The following is a 15,260-nucleotide window of genomic DNA, read 5'->3' as shown; positions in this document are numbered from 1 at the left end:
TGGTGTTGTGTCCACGCTTGCAAGTGCATGCTGGTTAAATGTCTAAGCATGCAACTGGTATTCAAATTTTTCAGATTTTTCCCTCGGCTAAAGGTCTTTGCGCACTTCTTACAGATAACCTTGGCCTGATCATGAGGATTTTGTTCAAAAAAGTGCCACACTGCACTCTTCCTACTTTGGCAGACATTTTGCGGCCTAGCACGCTGTGATGTTTTGACCCTCTGGACAAGCTGTCCAGCAACTCTTTTGATTTTTGGAACCTGTCTTTGGAGTGCTCCGGGCCTGCCAAATAACAGCTGTTGCGATGTCGATGTCTGCTGTGGATGCTCCTCATCTGAGCTATTGGAAGCAGCACCCTCTTCCCCCAATGGATGCCAATCTGGGTCAACAACTGGGTCATCCATCACCTCCTCTTCAATGTCATGTGCACCTTCCTCTGTGTCACCGTGTATGGTGGTATAGTGTGCGGGAAGGGGCCCCTGAGTCTCATCAGGGTCAGAATCTGGCTCTGTACACTGCGAGGACAATGTAGTGCTCTGAGTGAATGTACCAGCAGAATCAACCATCAGCGGCTGTGCATCAGTGCACTCCATGTCAGATTCATCTTGGCCTGGGTAATTCACCATTTGACTTGATAATCCAGGCATGGTATGTGAAAACAGCTCCATGGAGTAATCAGTAGTATGGCCTGCGTCATCCTTCAATCTTGGTTGGGGTGAAGGACACAAGGAAAGGTGTGGTTCATGAACATGAGCCTCCAATGACGACTCAGTGCTTTTACTTTTTACAACTGAAGAAGAGGAGGCGATAGAGCTGGAGGCTGAGTCAGCAATGTAAGACAAAACTTTTTCCTGATGCTCTGGCTTTAAAAGCGGTTTGCCAACTCCTAGAAAACTAAGCCTTCGAAGCCTTATGGAGCCAGACGATGACGCTGGCTCAACACCTCCTGCATTCGGTCCTATTTTGCTATTGCCACTACCATCAGATCCACCACCAACACCATCATTACCAGCTGCCAACCCCCGCCCAATTCCACGGCCTCTTCCACCAGCCTTCCTCATTTTTGGTAGAAATGTAGACAAAATCCAACAAACTATATAGTAATGTAAAACAAGGTACAAGGTGTCTATAGGACAGGGGAGATTTTGAATTTCTGCTCACACTAGTGGACACTGGACACTTTTGGATTGTGTGAGGCCCACTGAATATCTGAGCGCTATGTCACAGGCTCGATGGCACAGCTGTGACCAAAGTGACTAGAGGATAAGTGAGATTTTGAATTTCTGCAGACACTTGTGGACACTGGACACTTTTGGATTGTGTGAGGCCCACTGAATTTCTGAGCGCTATGTCACAGACTCGATGGCACAGCTGTGACCAAAGTGACTAGTGGATAAGTGATATTTTGAATTTCTGCAGACATTTGTGGACACTGGACACTTTTGGATTGTGTGAGGCCCACTGAATATCTGAGCGCTATGTCACAGGCTCGATGGCACAGCTGTGACAAAAGTGACTAGAGGATAAGTGAGATTTTGAATTTCTGCAGACACTGGACACTTTTGGATTGTGTGAGGCCCACTGAATATCTGAGCGCTATGTCACAGGCTCGATGGCACAGCTGTGACCAAAGTGACTAGAGGATAAGTGAGATTTTGAATTTCTGCAGACACTTGTGGACACTGGACACTTTTGGATTGTGTGAGGCCCACTGAATATCTGAGCGCTATGTCACAGGCTCGATGGCACAGCTGTGACCAAAGTGACTAGAGGATAAGTGAGATTTTGAATTTCTGCAGACACTGGACACTTTTGGATTGTGTGAGGCCCACTGAATATCTGAGCGCTATGTCACAGGCTCGATGGCACAGCTGTGACCAAAGTGACTAGAGGATAAGGGAGATTTTGAATTTCTGCTCACACTAGTGGACACTGGACACTTTTGGATTGTGTGAGGCCCACTGAATATCTGAGCGCTATGTCACAGGCTCGATGGCACAGCTGTGACCAAAGTGACTAGAGGATAAGTGAGATTTTGAATTTCTGCAGACACTTGTGGACACTGGACACTTTTGGATTGTGTGAGGCCCACTGAATATCTGAGCGCTTTGTCACAGGCTCGATGGCACAGCTGTGACCAAAGTGACTAGAGGATAAGTGAGATTTTGAATTTCTGCTCACACTAGTGGACACTGGACACTTTTGGATTGTGTGAGGCCCACTGAATATCTGAGCGCTATGTCACAGGCTCGATGGCACAGCTGTGACCAAAGTGACTAGAGGATAAGTGAGATTTTGAATTTCTGCAGACACTTGTGGACACTGGACACTTTTGGATTGTGTGAGGCCCACTGAATATCTGAGCGCTATGTCACAGGCTCGATGGCACAGCTGTGACCAAAGTGACTAGAGGATATGTGAGATTTTGAATTTCTGCAGACACTGGACACTTTTGGATTGTGTGAGGCCCACTGAATATCTGAGCGCTATGTCACAGGCTCGATGGCACAGCTGTGACCAAAGTGACTAGAGGATAAGTGAGATTTTGAATTTCTGCAGACACTTGTGGACACTGGACACTTTTGGATTGTGTGAGGCCCACTGAATATCTGAGCGCTATGTCACAGGCTCGATGGCACAGCTGTGACCAAAGTGACTAGAGGATATGTGAGATTTTGAATTTCTGCAGACACTGGACACTTTTGGATTGTGTGAGGCCCACTGAATATCTGAGCGCTATGTCACAGGCTCGATGGCACAGCTGTGACCAAAGTGACTAGAGGATAAGTGAGATTTTGAATTTCTGCAGACACTGGACACTTTTGGAGTGTGTGAGGCCCACTGAATATCTGAGCGCTATGTCACAGACTCGATGGCACAGCTGTGACCAAAGTGACTAGAGGATAAGTGAGATTTTGAATTTCTGCAGACACTTGTGGACACTGGACACTTTTGGATTGTGTGAGGCCCACTGAATATCTGAGCACTATGTCACAGGCTCGATGGCACAGCTGTGACCAAAGTGACTAGAGGATAAGTGAGATTTTGAATTTCTGCAGACACTTGTGGACACTGGACACTTTTGGATTGTGTGAGGCCCACTGAATATCTGAGCGCTATGTCACAGGCTCGATGGCACAGCTGTGACCAAAGTGACTAGAGGATAAGTGAGATTTTGAATTTCTGCTCACACTAGTGGACACTGGACACTTTTGGATTGTGTGAGGCCCACTGAATATCTGAGCGCTATGTCACAGGCTCGATGGCACAGCTGTGACCAAAGTGACTAGAGGATAAGTGAGATTTTGAATTTCTGCAGACACTTGTGGACACTGGACACTTTTGGATTGTGTGAGGCCCACTGAATATCTGAGCGCTATGTCACAGGCTCGATGGCATAGCTGTGAACAAAGTGACTAGAGGATAAGTGAGATTTTGAATTTCTGCAGACACTGGACACTTTTGGATTGTGTGAGGCCCACTGAATATCTGAGCGCTATGTCACAGGCTCGATGGCACAGCTGTGACCAAAGTGACTAGAGGATAAGGGAGATTTTGAATTTCTGCAGACACTTGTGGACACTGGACACTTTTGGATTGTGTGAGGCCCACTGAATATCTGAGCGCTATGTCACAGGCTCGATGACACAGCTGTGACCAAAGTGACTAGAGGATAAGTGAGATTTTGAATTTCTGCAGACACTTGTGGACACTGGACACTTTTGGATTGTGTGAGGCCCACTGAATATCTGAGCGCTATGTCACAGGCTCGATGACACAGCTGTGACCAAAGTGACTAGAGGATAAGTGAGATTTTGAATTTCTGCAGACACTGGACACTTTTGGATTGTGTGAGGCCCACTGAATATCTGAGCGCTATGTCACAGGCTCGATGGCACAGCTGTGACCAAAGTGACTAGAGGATAAGTGAGATTTTGAATTTCTGCAGACACTTGTGGACACTGGACACTTTTGGATTGTGTGAGGCCCACTGAATATCTGAGCGCTATGTCACAGGCTCGATGGCACAGCTGTGACTAGAGAATAAGTGAGATTTTGAATTTCTGCAGACACTGGACACTTTTGGATTGTGTGAGGCCCACTGAATATCTGAGCGCTATGTCACAGGCTCGATGGCACAGCTGTGACCAAAGTGACTAGAGGATAAGTGAGATTTTGAATTTCTGCAGACACTTGTGGACACTGGACACTTTTGGATTGTGTGAGGCCCACTGAATATCACAGCGCTATGTCAGAGGCAGAAATTGGCTAGTGTATCACAAACTACAAGGTGTATGTAGAATTGGGCAGAGTAGGAATCTCCCTAGAGTGCAGGTCTGTAAGAACGGAACATGTCCTCGACTTATTCTCACAGAGTGACACAGATAGCTTCACTGTGGCTGTGATAACAGCCGTTACACGGTACTGTGTGAGGAGCGTACACCGCTGTATGGTGTGAAAAAATGCACGCTCAGTACCTCAGCAGGACAAAAAAAAAAATTGGGATTGCTTTTAAAAAAGCAGTTTGCAGCTCAGTACCTCAGCAGGACAAAAAAAAAAAATTGGGATTGCTTTTAAAAAAGCAGTTTGCAGAGCAGTGGGTAAACAGCAATGCAGCTGTCAGGAAGCCTTAGAAGGCAGCCCAACAACCAACACCACTGATACACCACAATATAGCCTCCCCTTGCACTGCACACACAGTGACTGGTGTGTTGTACAGGCACAATCGCTAGCAGCAGAAGCAGTTTTTTTTTCTTCTTCCCTGCCTAACACTCTCCCTACAGAATCAGCAGCAACCTCTCCCTATGCTAAGATCGGCAGAAGTAAGATGGCGGTCGGCATGCACGCCCGTTTATACCCCCTGTGACGCCCACCAAAGCAAGCCAATCACTTGCATGCCCTTCTGAAAGATGGTGGTGACCCGTGCCTATGTCATCACGTTGCCCACAGTGTCCGTGGATCCTGATTGGCTGAAAAAGAGCGCAAAACAAACTTTTGAAACGCGACTTTGGCGCGTAAGTCGCCAACCTCGTGGCCGACCTCATCCTAGGGTCGGGTTTCGTTTCATGAAACCCGACTTTGCCAAAAGTCGGCGACTTTTGAAATTTTTCGTCCCGTTTCGCTCAACTCTACTGGTGATTGCTAGGGTGCCTCTGCGGATAAGAGGTACCCGAGGACCTGTGTGGCCGACACAGGTAACGACAGGTGTTCGTTGTTGTACTGACCTGGATCAGTGAGCAAGGTCCTGGAGGGTCAGTGTTGGGAGGTTTTGGGAGAGGAATCGGATCCCTGGAACACGTGATATGACCTTGGACCTGGTGAGGCCGGTGTGTTGGGAGACCCTGGGAGGAGGGTCGGCTCCCTGAATAGCACCCGGTGTGCCCTGTGTGTTGGACGGTCTCAGGCGGAGACGGTACGTCCTGAATAGTGCACAGACAGGATGCGTGAGTTTTTTTGGAGTTTTTCGTGCATGTGTTTCTTTTTTCCTCTGCAAAACCTGAAGGTGCTTGCTGTGGCTCAGTGGGGTCACGAAGGTCTCGCAGCACAGGGACCTGGTGTTTTTCCTTTTTGGGATCTCCTCTTTGAGCATTGGTAGCAGATGCTGTCTGTCTACACCATCCTGCTGCAGCTTTATTGCATGTGACTAAGCGGATACAGTAGTTGTGGCTTTACACAACTATTAAGGGTGAGTGCCCTGCATTATTTCTTTATACCCATTATACCTGCACTGGTAAGGCCCTATGGGCGCACTTTTGTTTCTTTTATCTTCGAGGGTGACAAGCGGCTTCCGGTAACCCGGCGGGGTTACAAAGGGGACAAGCCGCTTCTGGTGGATCGGCGGGTCCACGAAGATGGCGCAGCAGGAGCTGCAGTGACACCAGCCGCTGGGTGTGTGAACAGTGATCGGTGACAGCAGGAGTTGTGGTGGTGCCAACAGACTTGTGTGGTATCGTAAAAAAAAAGACATAAACTGTACTGTGTGAACTGTGGCATAAGAAGTTCTGCAGAACGGACATGGGGAAATCCCGCAAGGGGGCGGTGACCCAAATTGGTGTGGTAGCCCAAAAGGGGGTGGAAACCCAAAAGTGGGCGGTGACCCAAAAGGGGGTGGAGTCCCAAATTGGCACAGTAACCCAAAAAGGGGTGGAGTCCTGGGAGGGGGCGGCAACCCAAAGTGGGGTGGTGGTCCAGAAAGGGGCCAAGTTTGAAGAAATGTCAGCACTAGATGACTCAGTGGGTATGTCTGGAGTACCGCAGTGTGTGTGTATGACTTGGTCAGAATGTGGGATATCCTTTCCAGATAGTGACGATGGGCCGCAGGTGTGTACCGTGATGCTGCATCGGGAAGGAGTCCCTGGTAGGCTGGACTCAAGGAGTCAGGTGACTCTGACAGGAACTCCGCTCGTTTTATCTCTGACCGAGAAAAACGTCAGAGTTCGCTGCGTCCACGGGGTCGTTGTGAATTATAAGGTGGACAGAGTCCTGATTGAGATGACAAAGGGGGAGTGCCAAGGTGGTAGTATGCCACCAAACTTAGTGCATACCTTTGAGAGGCGCCAGGACTTTGTCATGTTTAAAGATGTGGGGCAGGATGACAGAGACGTTTCTACTGTAGGGCTAGCAGACACTGAGATGCTGCCGGCTCCTAAGGTGGACAGCCTAGACGTAAGGGCGACCGGAGAAAGAATTGCGTCAGACGAATTTACTGACCTGACGTCACCTGAAGCATACCACAGTGTGAATGAAAATAGTGTGGTAAACAAAAAGAGCAGAGCTGACACACGGATAGAGAGTGTCTTGGGGGTTCACCGTACGGTGTGGTGTGACTGTGACGTGTTATTGCCAGTAGCCACCACTAGGACAGAATCTAATGCGGTGCTGACTGAAACTCGTGACAGGACTGGTGGTAACCTGATCGAGAAGATAACGGGAATAGAAACACAGTCAGAGGGTAACCGGGGGGTTCACTCAACTGATAGGACTGACTCAGTGGTACCCTTTGACGATGTAATTAAAGAATTAGTGGTGCGACACGTGCTGGCCAAAAGAGAACAAGATCAGGAGATACAACTAATAAAAGAGACAGTGGAAGAACATGTAAAACAAGAGAGAATCTTGAGACAATTGGCCGAGCACAAGGTGGAGGGGCTCGAGAAAGAAGTCTTGGAGCTCAGAGGTCTCCTGTCCACCTGGCAAAGTGTGAACAAGAGCCTTAAGGAAGAGATGGAGGAACTCAGAGGAGTAGTAGAAGGCCTTCTGCGGGAGAAGAGCTTGGACGGAGATGTGCAACGGCTGGGTCTGAGTGATAACAAGAAGGAACTGCCGGTACCTATCTTGGCAAAGGCTCACGGGGAGATAAAATCTCGAGAAGTTGGTGAGCAAAGAGCCGAAGAAGACAGTCACCCGGTCGCGTCAACTGTAGTGAGGGAAGTGTCCGTAGTAAAGCCAGAGTCTTCTGTCCAGGAAGAGAGCAAGACCACGACCTTCAAATCTGTGATCAAGGTACCCGAAGACATGCAAAAAGCCTGTGCGGAGGAAGGTGTACATGAGGCTTTCAAAGAGGCGGTCAAAGCGTGTGAGGTGCACTGGGCACCTGAGACTCGGCAGTTGGTGATAGTTTCAGCCAGGGAAGATACATCAAACCGAGTAGCTGTCCTGAAAGAGATGCATTTGCAGTGTCTACGTGTCAAACAATTGGTTAGGCAGAGTAATATGAAGGCTGCTCGACGCCTAGAGATAGCAAGAGAGGCTATGGATCGGTTGGGTTTGAGGAAAGATGTGGTTCCGGTACCCAAAGCTCTGATTGGGAGAATCATTGGAAGATTCGGGAAGGTAATGCAAGACCTTGTGAATATCTCCGGTGTGGTGAGGGTGAGGATCCCTCCTGATGATGAAGACCAGGTATCCAGGGAAGTGGATAGGATTTCCATCATGGTGGTTGGCTCCGCGGAGAGCCTGAGAGAATTTCGGATGCTCGTGGAGTATCGAGTGGAGTACCTGCAAGAAATTGAGCAGTTGAGGCTGGACCGTCGGCGAATTAATAAAGAAATACAGAATACCAGGTGGTGGCCGCCTCCAACCCCAAATGTAAGGACCCAAACGGTTCCTCCAAGAAGTGACAGGGCAGATGGCAGAAGAGTGTCAGCAAGTGGTAGTTCGACTGGCAGGATGTCGTTGAAAGACCATAGTTCCTGTGAGACGCTGACTGAGTCAGACCAGACAGCAGGCTCTACTAAGACTTATGACCGCACCAACCGAGAGAGACTGTCAGTGAGAGAAAGATCAGGTGATGAAGCGTACTGCAGACAGGTGGAGACTAGAGAGTGTCTGATGACGCAGACAAACCGTGACTGGGGGGTCAAAGACAATGACCGGTATTATGACCGCTGGGAGCGGGGGAGGCCTAACGCAGAGATGAGGCCGTATGACAAATGGAGACGGCTCTCTCAACCTGGTGGACAAGGTGTAGTGAGTGCCCAGTCTCGGGGGTTATGCTGTGTGTTCAACCCCACAGGTTTGAACATAGGGGGGAGGTATGTGGTGCAGTGACCGCTGTGTCCGCTAGGGGGCGCTGTGTGGGTGTCCCAGGACAGCCGTATAAACATTTCCATTGCCCTGATAGGTTTCGGATACTGAAAGATCATAATGATCAGCAGAGGTACTGCTGAGTAGTACGTTCCGTTACAATGTGTCAGGGAAGCCTGTGTGTGGCTGTGGGCAATAGGACCTTGGGTGAGGTCATAGCCATGTGATCACCTGTGGGTGTGGTTATGGACCATATAAGGTACCTGAAGTCTGGTCACATGTGGGTGAATGCTGGGACCTGATTGGTCCAGTTTGAAAGGTCCCGTGAGAAGGATCTCCTCACTAACAGCACGTCTGGACACTGTGTAATGGCGGTGTGTGCCTGTTAGTTCCCTGGAGGGAATGAACGTGCAGCATGGTGAAACAGCACGAGGCAACCCTGACGTGGGTGAGATAACTTGGTGGCTAGAAAGCCTGCGCATTGAACAGTGCATATCTTGTGTGATGCAAGGATAACAGAGCTGAACTCTGTAATGGACGCAATGCTGACTGTATGCTGTTTTCTGTTGCTGTGACGGTTTATGAAGCTGAAATAAACCACATGGATTATACTGCTTTATGAAAACCTGTGCCGGATGTGACTTATTCGCTGCCAAGCGAGTGTCCCCCAACCTTGAATGACAGCGCTACCTCACAATATATACAGTATATATATATATATATATATATACTGTATATATATATATATTGCGCCACACACATACATGTATATATTACATAGTCTCCTTTATTGTGTATATTGCTGTCCCTTATTATGCAGTGCCCTCTCTTGTTATGTACAGCACCGTTCCCTACAAATTGTATTATATAGAGCCCTGTTTTTTATTACATACCGTCCTGTTTTGTTAGCTGTATAATGCAATGATGGCTAGGAAAGCTTCCTTTCTAATGGAGGAGATGGTGGACTAGTCGTCTGGTCACCGGCTCCTCCATCAACAGTCATTTTATATCTAAAAAGAGTGGGGACTATGTAATAAAAGAGGGCACTGTTAATTACAAAATTAACAAGAATACACTATGTAGAATCATAGAATCATAGAATCGTAGAGTTGGAAGGGACCTCCTGGGCCATCTGGTCCAACCCCCTGCTCAAAGCAGGATTCGCTAAATCATCCCAGTCAGATGTCTGTCCAGCCTCTGTTTGAAGACTTCCATTGAAGGAGAACTCACCACTTCTCGTGGCAGCCTGTTCCACTCATTGATCACTCTAACTGTCAAAAAGTTTTTTCTAATATCTAATCTGTGTCTCTTCCCATTCAGTTTCATCCCATTGCTTCTAGTCTTTCCTTGTGCAAATGAGAATAAAGTTGATCCTTCTACAATGTGACAGCCCTTTAGATATTTGTAGACAGCTATTAAGTCTCCTCTCAGTCTTCTCTTTTGCAAACTAAACATTCCCAAATCCTGCAGCCTTTCCTCATAAGACAGGGTTTGCAGACCGGTCACCATTCTGGTCGCTCTTTTCTGAACTTGCTCCAGTTTGTTGATGTCTTTTTTAAAATGTGGTGCCCAAAACTGGACACAATATTCCAGATGAGGTCTGACCAAAGAGGAGTAGAGGGAAATAATGACTTCACGTGATCTAGACTGTATGCTTCTGTTAATACATCCTAGAATTGCATTTGCCTTTTTTGCTGCTGCATCACACTGTTGACTCATATTCAGTCTGTGATCTATTAGTATACCCAAGTCTTTTTCACATGTGCTGTCACTTAGCCCTATTCCTCCCATTCTATATATGCTTTTTTCATTTTTATTGCCCAGATGTAGTACTTTGCATTTCTCCCTGTTAAAAACCATTCTGTTAGTTGCTGCCCACTTCTCCAGTTTATTTAAATCTTTTTGAATCCTCTCTCTCTCTTCTCTAGTATTAGCTATCCCTCCTAGCTTTGTGTCATCAGCAAATTTAATCAGTTTACCCTCAATTCCTTCATCTAAATCGTTGATAAAGATGTTGAACAATACAGGGCCCAGGACAGAGCCCTGTGGTACCCCACTTGAGACATTCTTCCAACTGGATGTGCAGCCATTTACGACCACTCTTTGGGTCCGATCACTAAGCCAGTTATGAATCCACCTAACAGTTGCCTTGTCCATTCCATACTTAGTCATTTTTTCAATAAGGATTGTATGAGAGACTTTGTCAAATGCTTTGCTGAAGTCAAGATATACTATATCTACAGCATTTCCTTGATCCACCCAATCAGTGATACCGTCATAGAAGGAAATTAAGTTAGTCTGACATGACTTATTAGTTAGAAACCCATGCTGACTCTGTTTAATCACTTCATTCTTATCCAGGTATTGACATACATGTTGTTTAATAATTTGTTCAAAGATCTTTCCTGGTATAGAAGTCAGACTCACCGGCCTATAGTTGCCTGGGTCCACCTTCTTCCCCTTTTTGAAGATAGGAACAACATTTGCTCTTCTCCAGTCTTCTGGCACTTCTCCTGTTCTCCAAGAATTTTCAAAGATTATGGAGAGGGGTTCAAAAATTTCTTCTGCTATCTCCTTCAGTACTCTGGGGTGTAATTCATCTGGACCTGGAGACTTGAATTCATTTAGGTTAGCTAAGTGTTTCCTCACTATCTTTCTGTTTATAGATATCCTGGATTCTTCTATTCCCTTAATAGGACAGTGAATAACAGTTGATGTTGCATTTCCTTTCTGAGAGAAAACAGATGCAAAATAGGAATTTAAAAGTTCAGCCTTCTCAACATCCTGTCTTACCATTTCATCATTTTCATCCTGTAAAAATCCTATAGCATCTTTGACTTTTCTTTTACTTTTGACATATCCCCAAAATCCTTTATTATTGCTTTTGACATCTCTTGCAAGCCTCAGTTCATTTTCAGCTTTAGATAATCTGATTTGTGCCCTGCAGGTTCTGCAGACAGCATTATATTCTTCTTTAGATATGCCTCCCTCTTTCCATTTTATAAACATTTTTTTCTTCCTTTTTAGCATGTGCTTAAGTTCTGTGTTCATCCATCCTGGTTTCCTTAAATGCTTCCTATTCTTCCCTCTTTTCGGAATTGTTAACAACTGTGCTTTGAGAATTTCATTTTTCAAGATTTCCCATCCTTCCTGGACATTTTTGTCTTTAAGGATATCCAGCCATTGGATCCCTCCAATTCTCTTTCTGAATCCCTTAAAATCTGCCTTTCTGAAATCTAACCTTGATGTCTGAGTCTTCACAGTTCTTCCACCTCTAGTTATCCAAAATTCTAAAATAGCATGGTCGCTACCTCCTAGGGTCCCAGCCACTTTTACCTCCTCAACCATTTCCTCCCTGTTTATAAGGATTAGATCCAAGGTAGCAGTTCCCCTTGTTTTCTCCCTTACCTTTTGGAAGATAAAGTTGTCAGCAAGAGAGGATAAGAATTTCCTTGACCTGTTAGTTTTGCCTGAGAGAGATTCCCAACAAATGTCTGGATAGTTGAAATCTCCCATGACAACTATGTCATATTTTTTGGAGAACTTGGCCATCTGATGCATAAAGAGTTCATCTATATCTTCAGCTTGCACAGGCGGCCTGTAGTAAATGCCTACAATGGTGTCCTTTCCATTGTTCTGTCCTTGTATTCTTACCCAAACAGTTTCCACAGAACTCCCAGTCTCTGAAGCTTCAATCTCTGTGCAGATATACGCGTTTCGAACATACAATGCGACACCCCCTCCTCGTTTATCAAGTCTGTTTCTTGCAAATAAGTTGTATCCTTCTAGTCTTGTATTCCAATCATGTGTATTGTCCCACCAAGTTTCAGTGATTCCAATTACATCATATTTCTTTTCCTGTGTTAGTAGTTCCAATTCTCCTTGTTTGTTGCCCATGCTTTGTGCATTAGTATAGAAACATTTTAGTTTGTGATTGGTTTCTCTTTCTCCAATATTTTTATTAATTAGATTCTTTCGTCTTTGTTCTTCCTTTCCACTTCTAATAGCAGAGTTCTCAATAGCATTTGTCAGGTGTATGGCTTTTTCTGGTCTTTTGCTTCCCTTCCCATGTTGTTCTAGTTTAAAGCTCTCCTTACAAGTGTAGCAAGGCGACTTCCAAATACATGCTTTCCAGTCTTCGTAAGGTGCACCCCATCTCTAGCAAGTAGTCCATCGTATAAGTAGTTCATTCCGTGATCCAGAAATCCAAATCGTTGCTGACGGCACCATCGACGTAGCCAGTTGTTCACCTGCAGAATCTTATTCCACCTCCTTGTTCCATGGCCATCCACTGGGAGGATGGAAGAGAAGACCACCTGCGCTCCCAGTTCTTTCACTTTCTTGCCTAAGTCTTCAAAGTCTCTGCAGATGGTTTCCAGGTCGTTTCTTGCGGTGTCATTTGTCCCCACATGTAGTAGCAGGAATGGGTAGTCATCTGTAGGTCTGAAGAGTCCTGATATCCTGTCAGACACATCTTTAATTTTTGCACCTGGAAGACAGCACATTTCTCTTGTAGTTATATCCGGTCTGCAGATAGCGGCCTCTGTTCCTCTCAGCAGGGAATCCCCCATGACCACCACTCTCCGTTTCTTCTTCACAACATTTTTCTTTCTCCATCCAGGAGGACTCTGAGGGCGTACAAGGTTGCTGTTTGTTGGCAAAGTCTTATCCTGATGTATTTCTTCATCGTTTTCCTGCGTGAGAGCCTGGTACTGGTTTCTGAGCAGTATGGGTGCTGACTGCCTCCTGATCCTCCTGCTTCTCTGGGTCACATGTCTCCATTCCTCTGTTTCTTCAGGTGCACTTCGAATTTCTTCTCTTTCTGTAACATGAAGAGATAATTCTGCTCTGTCCAAGAACTCTTCACCTTCCTTAATGATCTTCAACGTAGCTAACCTCTCTTCGAGATTTTGCAGCTTTTCCTCCAACAGGGACACAAGCTTGCATTTGTGGCATGTGAAGTTTGGCTTTTCCACTGGTAAATCTGTGAACATGTAGCAAGAAATGCAGCTCACCAAATGGCTCCTGGCCTCTTCCATCTTGAGATTTCTTAAAAACGATGAAAGATGAGCCAAATTTCGCGCGCCGATAGGCGCGCGGGTTTTCCGATTTCCTCTTTTCAGCTGCAACGGCCAAAACCCAGTGATCGTTGAGCTCGCGGAGACTCTTCACTTATCCCAGAAGGCACTGGGAATATGCAAATGATCTCCTCAAGACTCTTCCCCTGGTTTTCCGATTTCCTCTTTTCAGCTGCAACGGCCAAAACCCAGTGATCGTTGAGCTCGCGGAGACTCTTCACTTATCCCAGAAGGCACTGGGAATATGCAAATGATCTCCTCAAGACTCTTCCCCTGGTTTTCCGATTTCCTCTTTTCAGCTGCAACGGCCAAAACCCAGTGATCGTTGAGCTCGCGGAGACTCTTCACTTATCCCAGAAGGCACTGGGAATATGCAAATGATCTCCTCAAGACTCTTCCCCTGGTTTTCCGATTTCCTCTTTTCAGCTGCAACGGCCAAAACCCAGTGATCGTTGAGCTCGCGGAGACTCTTCACTTATCCCAGAAGGCACTGGGAATATGCAAATGATCTCCTCAAGACTCTTCCCCTGGTTTTCCGATTTCCTCTTTTCAGCTGCAACGGCCAAAACCCAGTGATCGTTGAGCTCGCGGAGACTCTTCACTTATCCCAGAAGGCACTGGGAATATGCAAATGATCTCCTCAAGACTCTTCCCCTGGTTTTCCGATTTCCTCTTTTCAGCTGCAACGGCCAAAACCCAGTGATCGTTGAGCTCGCGGAGACTCTTCACTTATCCCAGAAGGCACTGGGAATATGCAAATGATCTCCTCAAGACTCTTCCCCTGGTTTTCCGATTTCCTCTTTTCAGCTGCAACGGCCAAAACCCAGTGATCGTTGAGCTCGCGGAGACTCTTCACTTATCCCAGAAGGCACTGGGAATATGCAAATGATCTCCTCAAGACTCTTCCCCTGGTTTTCCGATTTCCTCTTTTCAGCTGCAACGGCCAAAACCCAGTGATCGTTGAGCTCGCGGAGACTCTTCACTTATCCCAGAAGGCACTGGGAATATGCAAATGATCTCCTCAAGACTCTTCCCCTGGTTATGTAAGAGACAGCACTGTACATAACAGCAGAGGAAGCTATATAATAAGGGACGGCACCATATATAACTAGAGAGGATGGTACGTAATAAGGGACGGTGTTATACATAATAAAAGAGGAAACTATGTAACTAAGGATGGTGTTATACAGAATTAGTGAGTGCACTATATGCTAAGGGACTGTGTTATACATAATAAGTACATTTACTATATGCTAAGGGACTGTGATAGACATAATAAGTGAGTACACTATATACTAAGGGACTGTGTTAGACATAATAAGCGATAATAATGTCTTACTCCACGTCCCCCTGTTCCTAAGGCCATTTATAGGTCCCCCTTCCTCCCATCCCAATCCCCTACACCCCTCATTGTCCTCCTCTTCCCGCATCCCATTATTGTCCTCTCCCCCACCCCATCATTGCCCTCTTTCCCACCTCCATCATTGCCTTCTCCCCCACCACTATCATTGCTTTCTCCCCTGCCACCCCATCATTTCCTTTTTCCACCACCTCCATCATTGCCTTCTCCTCCACCACCCCCATCATTGCCTCCTTCCCCATCACTCCCATCATTGTCTTTTCCACTACCACCATCATTGCCTTCTCCCCCACCAA

This window comes from Dendrobates tinctorius, unplaced genomic scaffold (genome assembly GCF_039654945.1).
Source record: "Dendrobates tinctorius isolate UK_male_01 unplaced genomic scaffold, ASM3965494v1 ptg000035l, whole genome shotgun sequence".
NCBI lineage: Eukaryota > Metazoa > Chordata > Amphibia > Anura > Dendrobatidae > Dendrobates > Dendrobates tinctorius.
Note: the sequence above shows the minus strand (reverse complement) of the source record.